This window comes from Microtus ochrogaster, chromosome 19 (assembly GCF_000317375.1).
Source record: "Microtus ochrogaster isolate Prairie Vole_2 chromosome 19, MicOch1.0, whole genome shotgun sequence".
NCBI lineage: Eukaryota > Metazoa > Chordata > Mammalia > Rodentia > Cricetidae > Microtus > Microtus ochrogaster.
The window spans coordinates 62,786,801-62,792,562 of NC_022021.1; positions in this window are offsets into that span (position 1 = coordinate 62,786,801).

A 5,762-nucleotide genomic window follows, 5' to 3' on the forward strand; every position below is an offset into this window, starting at 1 on the left:
TGTGTGTGTGAATGTGTGTGCATCCCACACATGCATGAGAAATTAGAGGACAGCTTTCCAGAGTGAGTTTTCTGTTTTCATGGTGGGATCAGGGAATCATTAGACTTTCAGGCTTGCACAGCAAGTGTTATTACCCATGGGGTCCCACCATGCTTCCGTGCAACAGGGTCTCACTGTGTACCCGAGGCTAGCCTCATACTTCTAGTCTTCCTTCCTCTGCTACTCAGGTGCTATGATTCCAGATAGGAGCCACCCTTCCTGGTCACTAAAAGTTTTAACACTGATTCGGAGTTTCCTGCAGAGCCCAGATTTGCACACAGTCATGCAGGAGAGCTCCTGCGGACACTGACAACCTCAAGAGTCTCAGACGAACAGACCTGTAGGAAAATAATGCCCACTCACAGGTTACCGACAACTGTATAGTGCTTCAAAAATAATTGTATAGAATGATATTCCTGAATGCACTTCACCTCTAAATAACTGAAAGACAATTGAGGTCAATCCATTTGACAGTAATATTTGCTCAACCCTCAGTGGGAGCCACGGGTTGTCCAGTGAGCTGGAGGTTGCCCTGATAAGCAGGCTGGATATGATCTCTCTTCTCAGGGAATTCTGGTGTGTATGTGGAGGCAGTGGATAAAAAGTAAATAAATAAAAGCAAATACAAGGATTACAACAGTGTGAGACCTGATGACCTCAGTGCTGTGTTGAGAGATAACAGACATGGTTTTAATTTAAGTGGTCAGGGACAGACAGACAAGAGCACTGAATGAACCTCAATGGAGCTCTAAAAAGAAAGAAAGATGGAGTCATACAACATGGCCCTGAAACAGAAGGTCAAGAAAGCTTGTTGCAAGAGTAATGTGAGCTGGGAGAAAAAGGGGCCTGCTCTGGGAAAAAGTAGACTGTCTGCGTAGCTGAAACCCTGGGAGGAAGGAGCCAGGCTCGGAAAATGGAGTGGCTCATTGTCACTAGCAGGTCGTTTCATGAATTTAATTCAAACTTCCTGTCGTCTCTGCGATGGCACTTAGAGTCTGCCGAGTGCCATGGTTCCAAGCAAATGAGAAGACAAGCATGCCTGCCATAAAAAAAATCGACCAAAGATTGAAGAGATACTTATGGGAAAAATACACGAATTCCAATAAGAACAAGACACTCAAAGTCCCTTCTCAGCGGGGAAATGCAAATTAAAACTGGAAGAGATGACAGGCTCACAAACGTGGCTATAATTAGGAAGACTAACAATATTGCATCGTTTGGATCTGGAAGGCTCCCCAAAGGCCTGTGTGTTAAGAAATTGGGCGCCAGGGTGGCACTATTGGGAGACTGTGCAGACTCTGAGAGGTAGCATCTTATGGGGATCTCCCCATCAGTTGGAGGATGCCCTTGAAGGGGTCTTGAAGAGCCAGAATTGTTTTTTCCCTGTGTTCTGCTAGCTCATGGCCAAGAAGAGAATGATTTTGATCTACCATGTGCTGACATTCTGTGTCATCACTGGACCCCACACAACAGGCCAGCTCCAACAGAAACTGAAACCTTCAGAACCATGTGCCAGAATATCCCTTCCCTCCATGTACGCGAGCTCCCTCAGGTGTGTACTATAGCCCTGTGACTCTAAGGTCCGGTGTTGGGTCAGACATGGGGCAACTAGAACTTGCCTGTTGCTTCTGAGTGCAATGATTTTAGAAAATAATTTGTTGATTTATTTTTTTCTTTTGCTGTTGATAGTTCTAGTTTATTCCCTCAAACAAACAAACAAACAAACAAACAAACAAAAGACTGCAACCAGACGGTGGGATTATAACATCGTGATTTACTGTCTTTGTAACAAAATCCAGTTGAGAGTTGGTTCCCTCGGCCCCTTTCTCTTCTTGTCCTCTCCCAGTTCAAAGGACTTGCATCTCTTCATAGTCAGGGGATGAATGTTTTGCCTTGCTTATATGTCTGTTCATCTTGTGTATGCCTGGTACTTGTGGAGATCAGAAGAGGGTATCAGTTCCCCGAGAACAGTAGCTACAGGCAGCTGTGAGCCACTGTGTGGTTGCTGGGACTTGAATTCAAGTCCTATGCAAGAGCAACCAGTGCTCTTAACTGCTGAGTCATTTTTCCAGCCCCTGATTGTTTAGGTTTGTTGTTGTTGTTTGTTTGTTTTGTTGTTGTTGTTTGGTTTGGTTGCTTTTAGTTTTTTTTTTATTTTGGTTTTTTTCAAGACAGGGTTTCTCTGTGTCTTTGGAGCCTGTCCTGGAACTAGCCCTGTAGACCAGGCTGGTCTCGAACTCACAGAGATCCTTTTGCCTCTGCCTCCCAAGTGCTGGGATTAAAGGCGTGTGCCACCATCGCCCGGCTTGCTTTTAGTTTTTGAGACAAAGTTTTTCTGTGTAGCTCTGGAGCCTGCCCTGGAACTCTCTCTGTAGAGCAGGTTGGCCTTGAACTCATTGGATCCACCTGGCTCTGCCTCCCGAGTGCCAGAATTAAAGGCATGCGCCACCACTGCCCGTCTCTGTTTGTTTTAAATTGGGTATTTAATGTATGCCAGACTGGCCTAAAACTCAATCTGTAGCTGAAGATGGCACATACTTCTGTCTGACCTGTTTATGTGGTGCTGAAGACTGAGCATAGGGCTTCAAGTACACTAGCCAACCGTTCTGCCAGCAGCGTGATGGGACACAGTTATAAGAAAAATGAGATCTTCTGAACTAGAACATTAAAGAGATCTTAACCTCATATTTAAAAACAAATAAATTTGAAATGTTACTATGGTGTTGTGCATGTGTGTATGTGTGTGCTTGGGTGTGCGTGCACACAGGGAAAGGTGTAAGTACATGCATGATGTACATGTGTTAGCGGAGGCCAGAAGTTTTAAGCTCTAACATTACTCTTCGGGAGTCATTTACCTTGTTTTGTGGGACAGCCTCGGATCTTGCCAAATAGGATATGTTGGTTATGAACATCATAGGCTATAAAAATCACACCACCGTATGGTCTGTCAGGGTGGACCTGGCATGTGAACTGCTGGTTCCCTGTGGACAGTGAATGAGGGTTGTGTTGGAGCTCAGCTGGCACCTGGAAGAGCTGAGGCAGCCAGCCGTGTGAGCTAGCGAGACACCAGCGTGACAGCGGCAGTGGAACACTCCAAGAGCAAGCTCGGAAGCCGAGAGACAGGTGTGAACACGGGACGCTGGGCAGGTGCGCGCCACCCACACTCTGGAAACAAATGCATATTTGTCACTGTGAATGACTTGCTTGTTCAAGTTTGGGGGAAATGCGGTGACAGCAGATGAGAAACATCTCCACTCTTGAACTATTTGGGGAAGGGAGTTTTCTCTTTTGAGCTGTATGTGATACTAATTGTACATTTATCCTGAAAAGGTGGACAATTAGCCCTCATAAAGGCTGGAATTCAATTTCTTTGAAGTTTATTGTGTACTCCTTTCTTTCTTTGTTTTTGGTTTGGTTTGGTTTTCTGAAACAGGGTCTCTCTATGCAACATCCTTGGTGGTCCTGGAACTCTCTTTGTAGACAAGCTGAGACCAAACTGATCTTGAACTCACAGAGATCTGCTTGCCTCTGCCACCTAAGTGCTGGGATTAAAGTTGTGCACTACCGACAACTATTACCATATTTTTTTATTATGAATCTATTATGATACTTTATCAAACTATAAAACAGTATAGTTCAGAGCACACATCGGTAAGGATCAATATGAGACACGGCTTGGCTACATTTGTAACTCAATCCTTAACTGAAGATGAAAAGCAACACACTTACAATGTGGCATCATTTTTATTATGCATGATGTTAATTTAATAAAATATCAAAATCAAGTCATATACAAGCTTAAGCAATAAATATTTACCGTAAAATTTAATTGGAAATAAATTTTTTTATAAATTTAATAATCATTGAAATGTTAACATTTGAAAGTATAGTTGTCTGTCTCTGACTCACTTCCTCCAAAAAATACCCCCCAAAAAAGTAAAGAAACAAATTAAGATTGAAACAAACAAACAAAAGCTCATAGGACCAAGGACCAAAAGGAACCAAAACAAAATGAACACATATCATAGGCTGACGTGCATCTATATGTATAGTCTTTCTTCTTTCTGGTTCAGGTCATCTAAATTTGACTTTTTTCTTCCCATCAGAAATACTTTGGAGGAAAACAGCTGGATTCAGTTTTTGTGATGATGGGAACCTTTCTCAGCTCCAGAGGAAATTCTCAGACACATCTAAGTCATAGGCTGCCTTGGGAAAACTGATTCTACTAAGTATCTTTAGATCGTTTTAATAATGTTAGTTATATAAGTACATATATAACGCTAACTTTTTTATGTAACTGGGGAAAATGAGCCATTCTATAGCAAGACCCAAGAGGCAAGGCTACAAAACTGGTGACAGACAGAAGAGGAGTCTACAAGTTGGAAAATTTATAACTGGCATGTTCCTTTTTATCCCCAAAACCCACTCTATTGCCAAGCGATTTTTATCCGTATTTGACCTAAAGATCAGTAAAAGGAGAACAAAATATTATTTAGGGTTTTCTCAGTTGTGTTTACATCCAATATATAACTTCAACTTTGAAATCAGTCAGATGGGATCTCCAGAGCAGAGATTCCTTGTTTTTGAGCCTCTTTAGTCAGTGGTTCGGTTAGTCTCAGAGAATATACATGTTCTTGTTTGATTACAATTGCATCCTGTATATCAGCTCCATTGCTGCAAAACTGAGTGTTTCAGCAGGGGTAGCTCTCTTTGCCCACACATGCCTGTGCATGTAATCACCAGCACACACTCATTCACATCCTGCCACCATCCTGCTTGATCGTGAAAACCCTGGAAGGCTTCCTGGGACAAGATGTGGATCATGAATGACAGAGAAATTAAATTTTTGTCATTATCATATTTACTCTAGATGAAATGATATCATCTGTTGTTCCTAATTATGAACGCTGAGTGTTTCGTACATTAATTAAACTGCAAGTTATCATTTGAAATCGGGTGGAAAAATCCTTAATGGCTTTTATGACATATTGGTGATTAAATATTGAGAAAAATAATTCCTGGACTTGAAAGCAAATAAGGGTTTTGACACACAAAATAATATCCTGTTGGCTTATGCTGAGATAACACAAATATCTATGGAGCTACAAATGAATATTCAAAATATTTTAAATTTTTAATTATTTAAAACATATTAAATATCTTGGGAATTTCAAGAGACCAAAACAATTAACAAAAAAAAAATGTTCATTACTCAGTTGGGAAATTAAATAGTCATAATATAATTATGATTATGTTATCATTTTTATTTACTTTTCTATTCATTTATTTTGTGTCTGCATGTGTACGGGCATTCGTGTGTCCAAGTGCAATGGTGTGAGTGGAGGCTGGAGGACAACTTTTTCTAGACAGTTCTCTCTGTCCACCATGTGGGTCCTGGGGACAGAAGTCATAGCCTCAGACCTGACAGAAACACCATCCACTGAGGCATCTCACCAGTCCCTCATTATGCCATCAGTCAGCCCCATACTTCTTTCATCTGCTGAAGGAACAAGTTTTGTGAACTTGGTGCTTACTGTGGCCGTGAATGCCAGATTGCACATTTACGCATCCACACCGGTGTGCGCATATGTAAAGGTTTCGTGTAGTTTTCATTTTACTTTTTTCAAGGCAGGGAAAAAATTAGCCCGGGGCGAACACGCCCCCTAAGGGGCGGGACTTATCCCTACATCTCCCCTTTTTGTCTAAATAAGACAGAACTAAAC